Here is a 17,508-nt window from a genome sequence, read left to right on the forward strand (position 1 = left end):
TTTTTTTTCCTTACATGCCAAGTACTGCAAGTATGAAGATTTGGAAGAGAGCAGTTTAACTCTGAGGCTAGTGTCTGAGCAACTTTGACCTAAGGTGTTAACCATCTTTGAAATGTTTCTGGTAGTCCCTCTTTAGTATGAGGCTTATAATCCTGATTTATACCCAGTTCTGATTTTCAATGTGGATTTAAAAGTCAGTGACCTGGACTGTCAGCCTTAAAGTTCACCTTGAAGATTCTTGTAATTCCATTATATCAATAGGAATCTGATGCTGAGACACTTAGCTATGCTAGTGAGCACCTCACCCCTTAAGTGGGTCAGCACTGAAGTTCAAGTGTCAATGTTCCTCAAGGTACTGCAAGGCTACCAGGCAGCATTAAAGATAGGATTCTTTGGGGGTAACTCTCCCCATTTGTGCAAAAAGAGGGTTCCCTCATTAAAACTAGAAAGTTACTCTGGACTTGGAGCTACATGTTGAAACCAGGCTGCGCCCCTTCACTTTCTGAATCAGGTAATAAAAGTACCATCGCCTTCCTAAACAGACATTAGCATTACCTTCAAGTAAGGCCGCATTTTTCACAGGATGAAGTGTCCCATAGAAAATAGGATTAAAGAATTGTCCTCCCCACCCTCTTTTATTTTGGCCCAACCATTTGCTGTGGTGCTGTGAACTGGATCAGGGACCTGATTCCTCTTTAAAAGGGGAGAGTTGAAAGATTAAGCAACACAGATATATGTAGATATTTTGTTATAAAACAGGACCTTTGCTCTTGATTCAACAGAGAACAAGGTAAATGCTTGCTGGCATGTTTAATGCATTATCATCAGTTATGTGGGGAATGCAGAGGAGGAGCTGGGCACCGCTGTAATGTTTGTGTTAAGCTTTTGCTAAACTCTTTCACCTCTGAAATTGACTCTGGTTTGTTTTGTGGGTTTTGTTTTGTTTTCTTACAAAATTTGTTTCTCCATTAGAAACTAAAAGTCACATTAGTGATCACTTGTGAGTAATAACTTGGACAAGTCTAGGTTTAAAGTTAACTACCTGAGGTGTGTTTCTTTACAGGGAAACTCCTGAGTTCCACCACAGAAAATAAAACAAACTGTAAATGTGTTTGTCTTCTGACTTTCATCTATAAATATATTTAACCCAAACATTGCATCCTTGTGCCAATGAAAAAGAACCAGAAAGCAAAGACAACAGATGTTATCACTGTGATGAGGAAGATGAGGCAGTTCAAGGAAATGAAAAATAGCTGCATCTCCCATTTCTGAATGTGGTTAATCAATATCAGAAAATAGCTGTTAAACCATTATTCTTGTAACCAGCTTGTATTAGTTACCCATTCTATTTAGGGACTGATTAAATATAAATACTCATTTGTCTATGGATAGCTGAGGATGGAAACTGGGTAACATTCAAGAATATATATATACATTCAGTAATATCCATCTCTTGGTTATTAAACAGATAGTGCTCTATACAGGACTTGCTGACCTCTCCTGGATAAAGACTCCTAAATGGTTTGGAATAGTTTATTTGTTAATGAGAGAAAACTGATCTCCACCACAAAATGGACTGTTCCTTTATTCTGTTACAAACCACATTAGATGAAACTGATTGCTGTAGCCAAGAGCAGAAACTTCCCATGCCATCTCACAAACCATGTGAAAGAAACTGTGTTTCAAAGCATGACTCGGATAAGGCTGTAATACTGGGTTCAGTTCAGTAACTTGAGCTTTGTAAGTGAAAGCTTGGAATTACTAACTTTACTGCCAAGGAAAAGTTCTTATTCTTTTAATTCTCTTGCCAGAAAGGGCTGTATTGGCAGGGTACTGGAGAGTTGCTGGCTGACTTTGCTGGAAACCTTGCAATGTTACAGAAACCGCCAGCCACCCCGACTGCTGCATGTGGGACATGAACTGTAATTCACTGACATTATTACTGGTCAATTAGAGATGCACCCATGTGACTGAGACCTTGATCTGTGTCTATGCTGTGCAAGCTGACACATGCTCTTTCAGGCTTGCCAATTCTGAACTGAGTTCTGCAGAGACCATCCTCTGCAGGGCTTTCACCGAGGACAATGAGGAGTTGGATTCCTTTCATAGGATGACGCGGGACCACTATGATCTCGCCAGAGGATTCTTGGGAAGCTGCCAAGAAGACAGCAAAATTTTCTTTTATTCCATTCAGAAGGAAAATAACCTGGGATTCTCTACACACACCAGCAGAGCTCTTTCAATACGTGCCCCCAGTCTTTGTAGCTTTAAATCCAAGGTTAAGATGTTGGAACATGCACTGTTGAAAGATCCTTGTGAACAAAATGCTTCTAATACTGTAAAAGCCTGAAATCCTTAGCTTTGTCCGTTCCTGTGCTTGGTTCTATCTAAGCAGCAATAAGTTGAGTGACTTGGAGTGTGTCTTGAAAGTCTGGCAGTGGAAGAGGACATTCCATTCATGGTGTTGAAAGACTCCTTGCAAGAACTGAGCTCATTTGGAAGTGAATAATATGGGTTCAACTCTATAAGCCCTATAAGTTTCTAAAGTCCCTGCTCCTTGCTTTTTTTTTTTTTACTAAAATTATTTTTCCTTTGAGAACACTAAAAGTGCATCTCTTCCTTTTCCTCTAGTTCAAAAAATGGCTGTTGGATACTGTAGTCCTGAGCATAAAATCAGTATACATCTTATTTGAATTGTCTTGCAGCCTTACTTAGGACAAAAAGATCTGTGCTTCTGCAATTTACTGATCTGTTCTTATACAAATGCTGGCACAGGAAGCAGACTGGAAAACCTGAGAAGTACGTTATTGTCTAAAGCCCAGGGGAACAGCAAGAACCCCACAAGGGAGAATGGCAACTAGGGTCAGGTGGTGGCTTTTTCTTGGTTCTCGATATGTTACTGTCAGGCCTCTTTCCTCTTGGACACAAAGTGTTTTGGTAAATCCAATTTATGGCATTAAGGAGTGTCTGAGTTCAAACATGCTGTGCAGATTTGCACAAGGCTCCCAGTGCTGCTGCAGATCTCCTTCCACGGCTCCTGGCCCTAATGCTCTTACAGCACCTTCTAGTGAATTATCTTTTAAAAGTTGGAATTGTTCTTTCTGTAAAAAGTCTTGCAGGCATGATACTAACTGTAACGTGCTGGAAAAGCTGCATGTCATCTGGTATCAGTGTGACTTTTTACTGAGGCTAGCAAAACTTCACCTTTCCCCTTTCCTTGCAAGCTATCTTAATGAATCTGATGTGTGTGCACCAGAGAAGTGGTGAGTCTGCCGAGATCGTCAAAAGGATTGACAACAGTTTAAGAGCCACCTTCTTGAATGTATGTGGGAGGCGGGAACTTCTGAACAATATTTGACAGCAGTTTCTTCCTCCCTCCCCCCAGAAGTGACTGTCGTGCGGTGTCGCTGTATGTGCACACACAGTATGTATGCAGAGGGGAGGCACCACAACATTTTTTTTTAAAGTATTTCAATGGTTTTGACTGATCTACTGGAGCCAGAGTCAAGGAAACCAGAACCAGCACAGAAATGTGTGAAAGCTGGCAAACTAGCATCTTTGAGGAATTACAATATGCATATACAGTCATCTTTTAGCTTTATTTCACCATCACACACACCCCCAAAGCTGTATGCATAGCCCATTTTTCTTACCTGTTGTATTTTATTCTTCTCTTCTTGGCTCCAAATGGTGGAAATATTCACTCTGCTACTGTCAGTACAGATAAGAGGGAAGCATCTTTCCTTTAGCTGCAGGCCTCTAGCTAGTCCCATGTCTTCCATGGGACCTGGAAACAGCTTTTTCCTTAACGTGCTGGTCAGGAGCCCCTTCTGCAGCTCATTGCAAGGCTACTCTGAGTTACCAGGGTAGGCTATTTTTTTACAAGTGAAGTAGTCCGATGAGTGCCTAACCCCACAGATAACCACAGATGCGGGTGCTAGGAATATCCATCTTCATTAGAAGTAGGGGATGCGATGCAGGAACGAAGCAAGAGGCTGTTTCATGCTCTGCCCTGAGCATAATAACATTCCAGTCTGGTATTGTGTAAATGTTTGATCTGCTGCTCATATTTTAAGGTGTGGCTTGAGTAGGTTCTACTTGACTGGGACATAAACAGGTTTACTGCCAGATATTCCCGTTGATATGTAATTATTAACTCAAGCTTTTGGGAAAGTTTTACATTTTGAGTGTTTTTCAGGCACTTCTAGAAGTCTGATATAGAGACGATACAGATCTTAGCACGCTGTAAACATACATACTTTCTTTTTATATTCTATATTTATTTACCCATTTAGATATCCATTATCTAGAATGCTGTGAAGTCTCCAGTGTAAGCAAGAGGTCAAAGAAACAACCAGTGGTCTTTCAGCAAAACATCCTTCTAGAGTTTCACAGCTACTTTTGAGAGCAGTTTGTGTATTCAGGATTGTCTGCAAAGCTTAGAAATAAGCTTTAATGCCAGTGTGGACTTCCTTCAAAAATTTTTACTCTAGGAGGAAGAGGATATTCTTCAGTGTGAAGTAAAAGCGGATGTTCTTTTGCAAAGCAGTAGAGCTGGCTGGAGAGGTTGAAGGTCTTGTGAAATAAAGAATTGTGTCAAGTGCAGCCACCAGGCTTGGAACTGGCATGAAAATCATTGCTCTGCTCAAAGCATCCATTTTTACAAATCTGTAAGTTACTGCTTTGATTGTGTAGGTCAAAGCTCAATCCCGAGTTCTGTCTTTGTGAAATATGCTCTTGTCAATACTTAATGTGTGTTGTCTTTTAAACCTCAGCCTAGAGACCACTTACTTTTTAAATTAATTCTATCCCTAATTGAACTTTGAAAAGAGGTTGTGTAACCTGAAGTTTCACAGTTATGTTTAAGTAAGTCCTAAATTGTCTTTAGATTATAGCTTCCAATGAAGCTGTATTTAAAATCTCTGGAAGTTCTCAGCCTGGTGTGTGCAAGCTTAAAGACAGCTAATGTGATGTGTCTTTTATTAACACAAATGACTCAGTCCTTCAAATGCTATAAAACAAGAATATTACAATCAGATTAAGTTGATAATTGAGAGACTAAAGGAACTATACTCACTTAAGAATAGAGAAACCACATGAAATTGAGCTGGAGTGGCATTTCAAGATCACTACTGCTTAAACATCAGCAATATGGTGACACACAAGTGGAGAGAATTAAATCAAGTTCAGAAAGATGAACAAAGCCAGACTAGAGATAAAGCCTACAGAAAACTAACTAAAGCCACAGAAGAAAAGCAAAACAAGAACTTCCTTGTCTGTCCTACAAAGCTGATCACACCCAGATCATCACCCAGATGACCCAGCTTAATTATTTCTAAGAACAAGTATCCTTTGTCCATTATTGGGGGGCTTAAGATTGAAATAGCATGAAGTTGCACATGTATTAAGCTAGAATTAACCACAAAGAGTAGTGTAAAGAAACTTGGTCAAACAGAGAGCATTATGCTTTATGGTTAGCTGGTTCAAAATTTGTTTCAGTGAGATAATCCTGTTCAGTTTTCAAATGGAACAACACGAGGGTTCAGCTAGTCAAAGAAAATCAGATTGGAACAGAAACTATTGTGAGATGCTTTTTTTTTTATACATGAATATTGTGTTTCATGGTGTTTGGTTTAACTCAAAAAACCACATAAACTGTCTTCTGAAGCAGAGCCTAATATTCCATAGTAGAGGAAAAAAATCAAACTCAGATCTTCAGAGATCTGAGTGGATTATCTATAATACCTCTTCTCTTACGTGCAGAGAGCCCACAGTTTGCAACACTGGTGTGGGATAGTCCTCTAGGTAGGTGAAAGTCCTAATGCCACCCTCAGAGTGGGATGTAAGTAGTTGTTTCAGGACTCACAAGACTTGCAAAAGAATTCTGAAAAGTGAATAAACTATAGGCAGTTCAACCTTGAAAGGATTGCTTGGCTCCAGCAGGAGTGAAAATAAGAGTTTCATTTCCCTCTTGACCTCCCCCTAGGTTAGAAGACAGCAAGGGCACTTCTCCTGAGAGGCCAAACACTGGCCAAACCTTCTCTTGGTCCACTTCTGGGTGGGCAGAGGACTTCCTTGTTGCTTGGGCTTGGACTGAAGATTTGGGCTACAAGGTAAGATCTAGAATCTGAAAGGCAAAACCAGGAATGGAAATCATGACAGGTGATTTCCCTACCAGTGAGTGAGTTCTGCAAAGATATAAGGAAGTCAGTAGAGGCCCATCAAGTATATGAAGTCTTTGTTTCTAATGCAGCCAACTATAACCAGTTACCTTGTTAAAAGACACTTAAATACCTGCTAGGAACTCTGGGAGATGTCAGTTAGGCTGCTCTGGGCTTAAATATATTTCTTGCAGCTCTCTGCTCTTCTTGGTTGATGCTTCAGACCAAGACAGCTATTAAGCATGCTACCTCCCTCATGTGCAGGCATCCATATGTGCATGTCAAGATGTATGTAACTTATTAATAATCTTCCTCCTAGGCACCACTACAGATATCTCTAGAAGAAATTCTGATTAAAATGAGACTTAATGTTGACAAAGAAACAGCGTGGTTGTGTAGAAGAGTGGTCTGCTTCAGGACAAGGGGGCTGTGGCATTGCCTGGTGACTCTCTTGAAATGATGACTACCTCTGACACTACAAAGGAGCAGGTCATGCTCATGGTTGATGGTCATGTCTTTTGCATCCTAATATCTCTACATGGAGCTGTTACTAAAGAGATGCCAGAGGAAGCAACTGGGACAGCTTTGGCAGCAAGAACTCAATGCGAACGTAGAGATTTTCTTTTTGTTTTTTCCAAGTAGTGCTAGATGTTGCAAATGACCAACTGGAAAGAGCTGCCCAGAATAAGGACTTTTTGGAAGCTGTTGCTTCACATTATATTTCTCAGTAAAGCAATGTCTTCCTGTGGCACATGACAGCATTTGTCTTATATATCTATAAACATTTAAAACTCTTCTAATCTGCCATTAAGACTTCCTGTGCTCAAAGTGACCTGCCAGTAGACCTGTTTCTAACTGCCTCAAAACTGCAAAGGATAGGCATCCTCTCCTCAAAACCTCTTGAGCTCTGTGCTGTGGTTGTACAGTGGGGTCAGTCTGTACATCTGTATGGCCTCCAGCTTACACCTTGATAAAGACTTGAAGAAATCTCCAGTTTCACTTCAGTTGTCTCCTTGTCATGGGAAGGAACTGAATGGGAGGTCAGAGGGAGTCAGCATGGTAACATGTCCTAGCAAAGGACTTTCAAAATTTCTTACAAGACATGCGTTTGATTCAAAGCAAACCTATCTGTCTTTCTCAAATGTTTGTGCATGCCAAGGAACAGTAATCCTGTCCTCGTTTCAGCAAGATGGACTTAATGACCATCTCTAAGTCCTTTTCAGTCCCATTTTATGTCTAGGGTTAAATGTCACGTGTTTTCTGTACTTGTAGTTTCATAAATTGGTTTTCTATCTTCTCAGGATGTTTTCTATCTAAATATTGTTTTCACTTCTATTATCAAGATGAGCTGACATGCCAGATTAAAAAAACAGTCACAGCTAACCAGTGCTGCGTATCTGTAGAAAAGTCATAGAATTAATTTCTAAACTAAAAGGTAAGAAATGCTAATTCAGCAATCCTTTTGGTTTTCCAAGAGTTACCAGGCATCCCATGATGTTAAAATACCACTTTTTTCCAGTCCTTAGTGCTGCTTTTGAAGATAGCTACAAAGAGGCACAGCTCTCTAAAGAGTTATTCTGCCAAGTATTCAGCACAAATTGACAGGATCTTAAGCCTGAATAGCCGCTCTAGGGGAGAGAAGGCTCACTGGGAATAGAATTGCTTTTGGGCAACAAAATTCAGAATTTTATTTTGGAGAAGGATTTGCAAATTGGTACATAACTGCAAGTGTATCCATTTGGTTCCCAGCTCATTTCTTGACATTGGGAAAACACTGCAGGGAGGACTCTGAAGCAGCGTGGATAATAATCCTCTTGCCCTCGCTGTCTGATTCACTCCCCTTCCTTTCTGACAGATGAATGAAGAGCATCCTTGTACATCAGTGAGAAGTCTATAGCTGGGTAAAAGTGAGCTGAGTGAGAAGTTAATGTACAAACTGTGGAATAATCACATTACCATTATTAGTGCATTTTTTCTTCTCCACTAATGGAGTCAGAGGTGTATAACACCTATAAGATTCTTTCCTTTATCCACGCACTGGATAATTGTGTTTCTGTAACTTTAGAAATGCCTATAACCTGACCTGAGAGAAGAAAGAAGAAGTCCTCAGTCCTGGATCTCCTGATGGATCCCATCAGTGTGGGGTGCTGCCCAGCAATAGTTTCTTACACTTGTTCAGATCGTAGGAAAATTACTGCATAATTTTTTATTTATTTTTTTTTCTTTTGCATGCTGGTGGGATTTGGGGCTTTTGCAATGCCTCATCTTAACATTGCACAAGAAGGTCATCTCCTGTTGTGCTGGGTTTGCATGGCAAGGTTTGGTAGCGGCGGGGGCTACAGGGGTGGCTTCTGTGAGAAGCTGCTAGAAGCTTCCCCTGTGTCTGACAGAGCCAATGCCAGTCGGCTCCAAGATGGACCCGCCGCTGGCCAAGGCTGAGCCCATCAGTGCCTCTGTGATAACATATTTAAGAAGGAAAAAAAAATAGTTAGGGAGAGCTTTTGCAGCCGGAGAGAGGAGTGAGAAGATGTAAGAAACTCTGCAGACACCCAGGTCAGTGCAGAAGGAGGGGGAGGAGGTGCTCCAGGCTCTAGAGCAGAGATCCCCCTGCAGCCCATGGTGAAGACCATGGTGAAGCAGGCTGTCCCCCTGCAGCCCATGGAGGGAGGATGAGGGGGTGTAGAGATTCCACCTGCAGCCCGTGGAGGACCCCACACCAGAGCAGGTGGAGGCACCCAAAGGAGGCTGTGGCCCCGTGGGAAGCCCGCGCTGGAGCAGGCTCCTGGCAGGACCTGTGGCCCCATGGAGAGAGGAGCCCACACCAGAGCAGGTTTGCTGGCAGGACTTGTGACCCCATGGGGGACCCCACGCTGGAGCAGTTTGCTCCTGAAGGTCTGCACCCCGTGGGAGAGGCCCACACTGGAGCAGTTCATGAAGGACTGTAGCCTGTAGGAGAGACTCAGTTGGAGAAGTTTGTGAAGGACTGTCTCGCGTGAGAGGGACTCCATGTTGGAGCAGGGGAATGATGAAGGAGCGGCAGAAACAACGTGTGATGAACTGACCGTAACCCCCATTCCCCGTCCCCCTGTGCCGCTGAGGGGGGCAGAGGTTGAAGCCGGGAGTGAAGTTGAGCCCGGGAAGATGGGAGGGGTGGGGGGAGGTGTTTTAAGATTTGGTTTTATTTCTCATTCCTCTACTCTGTTTTGCTTAGTAATAAATAAGATGAATTTCCTCTCTAAGTCCAGTCTGTTTTGCTCGTGACGATAATTAGTGAGTGATCTCTGCCTGTCCTTATCTCGACCCATAAGCTTTTCGTTGTACTTTTTCTCCCCTGTCTAGTGAAGGAGGGGAGTGATAGAGCAGCTTGGTGGGCACCTGGCCCCCAGCCAGGGTCAACCCACCACACCTGTAAAATGAATATTAACATTTCTGAATTATTATAATCTGTACAGACATAAGGACTAGTTAATGTCTAGCTAACCCATGAAATAGCACTGTGCTTCTGGCCAAACTGCAGCTCCTTTGAAACATAACTCAGCAGGAATATATGGCAACTGCTTGACGTGTATCAAGTAGTATATGATAAGTCCCGGGTCTGATTTTCAATGGATTTTTTAGAGGGATGATTAATGGAAAAAGCTCTTGATCTGTGTTATTTTTATTAATCCCTTTGACTGCAATGTAAATGTAATCTTAATATTGTTTAGGAGCCTTAGGAAGTGATTCATCTGAATACAGCTGCATCTTTTGCAGGAGTTTCCAGTTGATGCACTTGATGATATGTCCGGAATCTCTCCACTCCCTCTGTATAGCGAATGGCAGATCTCTCAAGGTTTGAAGGACAAATAATTTTGCTCCACACCCTTTTCTGTAACCTGGCAAATATAGTGCATCCATTGTGCTTGCTAAGGGACCCAGGCTAACAATAGTGCATTTGTTAACTGGGTTTCTACAGTTTGGGGTTTTTTTCCAGAAATGCTCAAATGAAGGGTAAACCTTTTGTGCCATGTTACCTGTGAATGATTTTTTTTTTATTTCTAAGTTAAAAGCCAAACTGGACTTCTTTGTCTAGCAAAATCTGGCTGCCTCGGAGACATTTTCATCCTGGGAACAACTGTCAGCTTCCCTGATCTGAGTTCCCTGTACAATGAGTAAGTCTAAGCTCCCTGCTAGGTACCCACATATTGTAGTGAAATTCTGATATATTGGGAATTAGGGGGAGACACAGCGCTAGCATACCCAGCCATCCCTTCTTTACTGCAGCAGAATGATGGAGCTGGGAGAAGAAAACAGAAGAGCAGTCTAATGTTCCTTTACCGTGTTCTAAAAGGGAGGCTCAAACCCTTAACAATACCTTAAATAATTGCTAGAGATGTCATCTGGGATTCCCTTACCTTAGCCTGTGCTGTGCCTCAATGAGCCTGAAATGGCTATATACCTACCACTTATATAGCTCTCCAGGAGAGCACTGGAAACTTAAAATAGTGCTGCACACTCTTGTGTGAATGTGTCCTTAAACCTGAGCCGGTCAGCACCGTTGGCTGGCACCACAGTGGTGCTCCGAGCAAGATTGCACAAGCACAGACGCCTCCAATTGCTGATGTGCAGGCTTGAGGAGGAAGAAAGAATAAAAATTCTTGCACCAAAATATTTTCAGCTTCGAAAATCAGTTTTGTTGTGAACTAACAGACAGACTAAAGAAAGTGGCATGACACATCTGCCCTCACAATGTAGGTTTCTGACTGTGAGACTTGTGTGTGACTCTTTGGAAATAGCAAAAGCCAGATAGTTTGAGTGTATTTCCCTCTTAAAAGAGACAGGCTTTTCATTCTTGTGTGAATACAGACTTTCCTTGCACTGCTTCTGTGGTAGAACCAAGTGTAATCAAGCGAATGTTAGTTTCTGCATCACGATGCAAGGTAGTTTCAGGACTCTGAAATGTAGCAAACAAAAACCTGCATCGCACAGCTTATGTTGTAACTTCAAAGATGAAGAAAGGGACAGTAACTCAGCTTCTGCGTGGATCCCGCATTGTCAGCTGTAAATCCCTGCACTTATGTATATCATCTTCAAAGAGCTTTAACTGGTGCCTTGCATTGTTTATGACAGCAGGAGACCTTCAGGTCAGAGGGCTGGTGCTCACTCACTAGCAGGCCACCCAGTCAGAGGAGGTCTGAGCACAGAGAGAGGCTAACTGAGCTGGAAGGTCAACTTGATTAGTATCTCTTTCAGATGAGCAATGAGTGAGAATGACTGGAGGATGTCATTGCAGAATCCCTTGGTGAACATGACTGTGTTAGTGGAGCTCAGACAGACTCCTCCTCAGCCTAGCCTCTCCACAGGGTACAGGGCAGTGGGTGAAGCTTCAGAAGGCAATGCATTTTTGCCATCCTGGCAGTCTTATCTTCTGGGGTGCAAGCTCTCCGTTCGCCTAATGTGACTGCCAAGCGCTCCAGCTGTGCTCTAAATTCGCATGCTGAGTCACATAGCTGCTTCTAGGTTGTTTCCCCTTCAGCTCTGCGATGTAAGAGCACCCAGCTGCAACTTTGTCCCCACACTGGCAAAATGAGGGGATGTGCCCAGGCTTGAGCAACCGATGGAGTAAATCTTGTCTTCTGGATATAGCTGGACAAAGAGGCAACTTCCTAAATGTGATAGCCAATCTAATGTGATAGCAGGCTCATCAAATATGTGATATGCTTTCCCTTGAAGAAAGCATTAGGGTTTCAACCTTTATAGCAATTCAAAAACTGCCATGTTGTTTTTAATGACTTTTCAAACTAATATGTAAATTCCATCCTTATATCATGAAGCCAAGAAGAATCTTTTTACTGCGTATCAGTGTCAGCCAATGGTTCGGACACACCGCTAGAGGGAAGAGTTTGTCTGTCTTTCAGGTTACAGTGACAGTTTCTGAGCAGCTGTGTATTATTTGCGAGGAGGGAGTAAGAAGGGTCTTTAATGCTACTTACAAGAACACTGGATAAATCAGTCCTCCATTTCCAGGAACTGTGTTTAAAACCTAAAGTTCATACTAATTCTAGGGCAGAAATCCAACTTTTGTCATGAAATGGTGTTCCGCAACCAAAACACTTCAGTAGCTTACCAACAAGTTAAATTAATTTTTGTGGTCTAATATAGACTGCGAACCTTCCCTGAAATCATGTTTTTCTTTGGAAAATATATAATTGGCTGTCTTCCTTTCCTTCCTTCCTTCCTTCCTTTACTTTCTGTAGTAAGAATGCTGCTGGCAGTTTATAACTTTTTCATTCTAGTACTATCTGAAATTCAGGTTAATACTACTGAAATATGTAAAACAATAAAAGAATTTACAATCTCAATAAGCTAAGCTGGAAATATATTGTTCTTTCCTTCCAGCCTGCAGCCTAAAAGTGTATATAGGCAGTTGGACGTATCCTGCTGGGATTTATGGGTGTGAGCTAGCACTGGTGACTTTTCAGAAATTCAGTATAATGTAAGCTTTTGCAAAAGGAATGCAGTAACACTGTGATATAGTCACTCATATTTATTCCAGATGTTTTGGCTTCTGAATCAAGTGCTCTTTGGCTTGCAGGTGTCCTACTGACAACAGCAAAATTGGGTTTATCAAAGAATGTCAGTTATTTCAATTGAAGTAACATGTTCTTATATCTTACTATTCCTCCAGGAAATAGTCAAGCAAACTATCATGACTGTGAGTATTGGGGGGGGAAAAGTGTTAGGGCATGTGTTCTTTTTTAATTTAGGATCAAGTGTGTGCTTACAGAGAGAATCTCTTGATAGTCCTCACCTGCTGTGCTTTGGTTTGCATAGTAGAGCAGGCTTTGAGCATGTGAATCTTTCGAGTGAAATTACACGTGAAGGTGTGCTCTGGGAGTGCCCCTAATGCACTCCAGCCACAAACATACCACCAGTCACTGGGACCAGACTAAAGCTAGTCTGAAGTAACTGAAGCACGTATGGTGTGGCTGTCCAGTCCTCGGCACCAACTGCTTTGCTCTGCAGAGGTTGCTGTTGTGGATGGAGTCATGCACTTCACTTGTAAGAGAGAACCACTGGTGGTTATCGCCTGAGCAGGGTTATGGGAAATAAAGGTCAGGATGCCAGGGGAGAGCACTTGCAGTTGCGCTACTTGCAGATGTAGACGCAGACACAGGCACCAGAAGAAAAGCGAATTTATTGAAATAGTCTTTAAATTGTCTTTAAAAAGTCTTTAAATTGTCAAGCCAAAACTGCACACTTACACAGGCTCTGCATACATACTAAAAACCTGGAAAAATCCTACCTATGCTTCCTGCTCTCTCTGAAAGTATTTGTGTAAGCCTGTGAATGTGTTAGCCATAGCCTCTGACTGTTACGGGACAGGAACTGGCTTTCTGCAGCTGCAAAACTGCAAATTCCACCGTCATCTCTACTGCAGGTAGCGTTTGATTAAATTCAGTAAAACAATCCGCTTTTAGCTGATAATCTTTTCAGGAGAAAGTGTTACCGCCACTGCTTTGAGCACCAAGTTTTATCACTGACTTTTGAAATTTGCTTTTGTAGAGACAAACCTGGTAGTGGTACCGTCTCTTTTTTCTTTCAATCCCCAGAACTATATTGTTCTTCCCCCCTCGCTCCTCCCCACCTGCAACTGCAGAAGAGCTGGTTCTTGTGTGATTTATCGGGAAGCACAGAGGGGAATCTCTGTGACCCTCAGCTCACTAATAGCAAGGCACTTCTGCTCCAGGAAGGGCCCTGAAAGCTTCTCATCCTGCAGTGTGTGGAAAAAGTGGTACTGTAGATTTTTGTTGTCTTGATAAATGTCTTGCTATAATTACTGAACTTAAGGGTATTGATTTTTTAAAATGAGAATGCAGAAGACATATTAAGAAGCCCCATGGAGCTGTGCTACTAGAATGAAACCTAAGACTTTACAATGTCCTTTGCAGGATTATTTTGATGCCAGCTCACAGACCTTCCCCAAGTGATGCTGGGACTCATTGCACTGTATCTTTGTACACACACTGAGACTGTGGATGTAATCCTGCAGCTACTTGCCAGGTAGCCGAGTATCATCTTGGTCACAGAGGAAAAAAATTACGATCTCAATCTCATCACAATTCTCAGCAGAGTGCTCTCCATCTGACACCTTAAACCAAAGGGAAAAAAATTAAATCAGCTGAAAACTGGTGTAGCTTGTCAGCTCTTTTCCCTGCATTCCCTGTGCCTTTTGAGCTTACTTGATTGCCTTTTAGGGACACGGCTTTTAAATTTAATTAATGTGCTGTTACTCTTTCCTCTATCTGACATGGAAAAGCTTGAATTAATTGAGTATTGACTAACCGAACTAGTTAGAGCAAGGCATTGCTATCATCCCACGGCATGCTCACTGGTGTGTGCAAGAGTGGAGGATGAACTTTGGGACTCACTGGGCTGCTGCTTGCAGGCTGTAACCTTGAGAGCAAGCTTGGCTCTCTTGCTCGAGTTGCAGAGGGAAGTTGCCTCTTCTGTGCCACCAGCACTGTGTGCCATGCACACACATTTTGTGTATACATATATAAGTGCATATATCTATGTATCGTATGCATTTATAGGTGTATATGTATTTATCTGCCCCAGGTCCAGCTGGGACGGAGTTAACTTTCTTCACAGCAGCCCCTGTGATGCTGTGCTTTGGCTTTGTGGCTAAAACACGGGTGTTTTGGCTATCTGCTTGCACAGCCTAAAGGTTTTCTTTTTCCCACTCTGCCCCCTCAAGCAACTAGGGCAGGGGCAGGCAAGAAGCTGGGAGCGGACAGAGCTGGGACAGCTGCCCTGAACTGGTCAGCGGGATAGTCCCTGCCATGTAACACCATACTCATCTACCAAAGCTAAGGTAGAGGAAGAAGAGGCAGGGCTTTGGCTTCAGGCATTTTGTCTTCCAAGGTGACCATTGCTGAGAGACTGGGCATCCATCTGCTTGTGGGAGCTGGTGAGTGATTGCCTTTGGATTGGTTAGGGTTTTTTACTTTTTAAACTGTCTATATCTCAACTCACAAGTTTTCTGGCTTTTGCTCTTCCTATCTTCTCCCTAGCCCCACTGCAGAGGTTGGGAGTGAGCAAACAGCTGTGTGGGTGCTTCGCTGGTGGCTGGGATCAACCCAGCACGGTCCTTTTTGGTGCCCAACGTGGGGCTTGAGGAGAGAGTTGAGGTAACAACAGATTTGATCGAAGCATGCTAGACTGAATTCATAGCTGCATGGTGGTTACTTGGCAGAGGTTGCTAATGGCTGCTTTCAGCCTTTGCTGTTTGCTGTGTTCTGCCCAGTGGGACTTATGATAAAAGTGGCCTTGAGCCTGGCATGTGGCCCCTGCAGCACTGCTGTCCCACCGCTCTGGGGACCATCTCATGGAGGCAATCATCAATTGCACCTTCCTCCTTTTCTCGCCAGCAGACAGGTCTTCCCAGCCGCCCTGCAATGGACCCCCGGTTTCTCAAGCATCTCTGTGCAATGGAAACGCTCATACTGCTGCATGCTGTCAGCCTGGTTTTGAAGCTGGCCACTGCTGGTGGGGGTAACAACAATGTCCCTGCAGCCCTCCACTGCCCACCACCCACTGCCACCACCCCGGACCCTCAACCCAGCGGTCCCAGTTCAGGCCTCAGCAGTGCCTCCGAGGAACCCCCGGTTGGGGGTGAGGCTGAGGGATGTGCCCAGGGCAGCCCATTCCTGGGTGGGAAGGGATGTGGGAGCGCTTGGGCAGGTGCCTGTGGCGGTTTTCAGCCTGACAGCATGCGAATTCATGCCTGAAGAGGCACGGAGGTCTGATGAGGTGGCGGAGAACCTGAAGGCCGGTTGTCTCATCTATGCCGAGAGGAGACAGCAGCTCCTGGCGCTGTCCTAGGGCTTGGCCTATGCCTACCAGGCCTTCCTCCAGCAGCCTCATGGGGGCAAGCCGGCCTCTGCATCCAAGCACGTGCAAATGGACATGGCGGCTGAAGCAGAGGCTACCACAGAGACCCAGCTGTTGGCTCCCTCCAAGGAGAAGCAGAGGTCCACCCCATTGGTGAGGGAGGACGAGGAGAGAAGTGGCAGCCCCAGCGGGCAATAGGAGGCAGGCAGGAGGAGGAAAACGCCTGTCACCTCTTCCTTGGCGAGGTGTGAGAGGTGCGGAAAGATTTCACCCTCCAGCTGGGAGAGCAGCTTGCTGTCTCGCTGATCCAGTGCTGGTACATGGGGGGCAGCAGCTTGGCTGTGGAAGGGTGGGAAGTACAGCGGCTAGGTCCCTCATGGGGGACCATCCCATTGGCAGGGACATCAGGAGGGGCACCGCTGCTGCTGGAGGTAGCTCCCCTGGGGCGTGAAGGGGAAGTGTCCCTTTAAGGAGGATCTCCCTGGGGAAGTGGACCACCATGGAGGAAGGTGGTCTACAGCGACCTGGACAACAACCAGGTCTCCAAAGACCCGGACAGCATCGGGTGCTCACAGGCCATGTGGCGGCAGCTGGTACGGGGCATGCTGCTGGCTTACATCCACGCCCTGGCACGGAAGGACTGGCTGTCTGCTGGGGTGCCTGCCATGGAGAAGTTGTCCTGCCGGCTCCTGCACGCTCAGGGGAGCCTCTCTGGCTGTGGCACTGCCTGCGCCAGGCTGCCCCACCACCAACAGAAGCTCCAGCCCCAGGAGCTGTAAGCAAAGCAGAGAACACACAAATAAATAAATCATAAAGCTGTGCTCTTCCTGCCACCTCCTACCCTCATAAGCTCCTTTGGAAGAGAGCCGTGTATGTTTTGCATATGAATATATATATATATACACACATACATATGTGTGTGTGTGTGTGTATATAAAAAATACTTTGTTTTGTATACGCACACACATTTATGTGTATAAATACTTACATATGCCCATATATATGTTTTGCATATACATACACATCCCTATACATGTTTTGCCTATTCATATATATTGTACATACGAGTATATATACCTATGTACATATACCTATGTATGGCATGTATGCGTATTTAGACATACATATGTAAGTTTATTTATGCGTACCTACATATAGCCATAGACGTCCGTATACATGGTTTGTATGCACATACAGGTGTTTATGTATGACACATATACATATATTCCTATGCCCCTATACACATTTTGTATATAGGCAGGTATGTATGTACATACATTTTGCATGCAACGCACATATATATTCTGTATAAACACGTATTTCTTTACGTGTATCTCTGTTGTATGCAAGCGCACGTTGTGCTGCGCAGATCTGTACCTACAGGCGTACACACACACGTCCATACGTGCACCTACACCGCTCTCCCCGGCGGCAGCGGCCGAGGCCGGGCCGCGCCGCGTCCCCACGGCAA

At 43.9% G+C, this 17,508-nt stretch overlaps 1 protein-coding gene across 1 annotated transcript in view; it reads right to left on the reverse strand.

Annotated features, from left to right (window-relative positions):
- The window catches only part of GJB7 (gap junction protein beta 7), a 34,841-nt gene extending 30,845 nt beyond the window's left edge, over nt 1–3,996 (reverse strand). Inside the window, exon 1 of the mRNA XM_075747652.1 lies at nt 3,654–3,996. The gene's annotated coding sequence lies outside the window, so the exon portion shown is untranslated. The remainder of the gene's footprint in view (nt 1–3,653) is intronic.
- Nucleotides 3,997–17,508: the final 13,512 nt, after the last annotated feature.

Source organism: Balearica regulorum, chromosome 3 (assembly GCF_011004875.1).
Source record: "Balearica regulorum gibbericeps isolate bBalReg1 chromosome 3, bBalReg1.pri, whole genome shotgun sequence".
NCBI classification, from domain to species: domain Eukaryota; kingdom Metazoa; phylum Chordata; class Aves; order Gruiformes; family Gruidae; genus Balearica; species Balearica regulorum.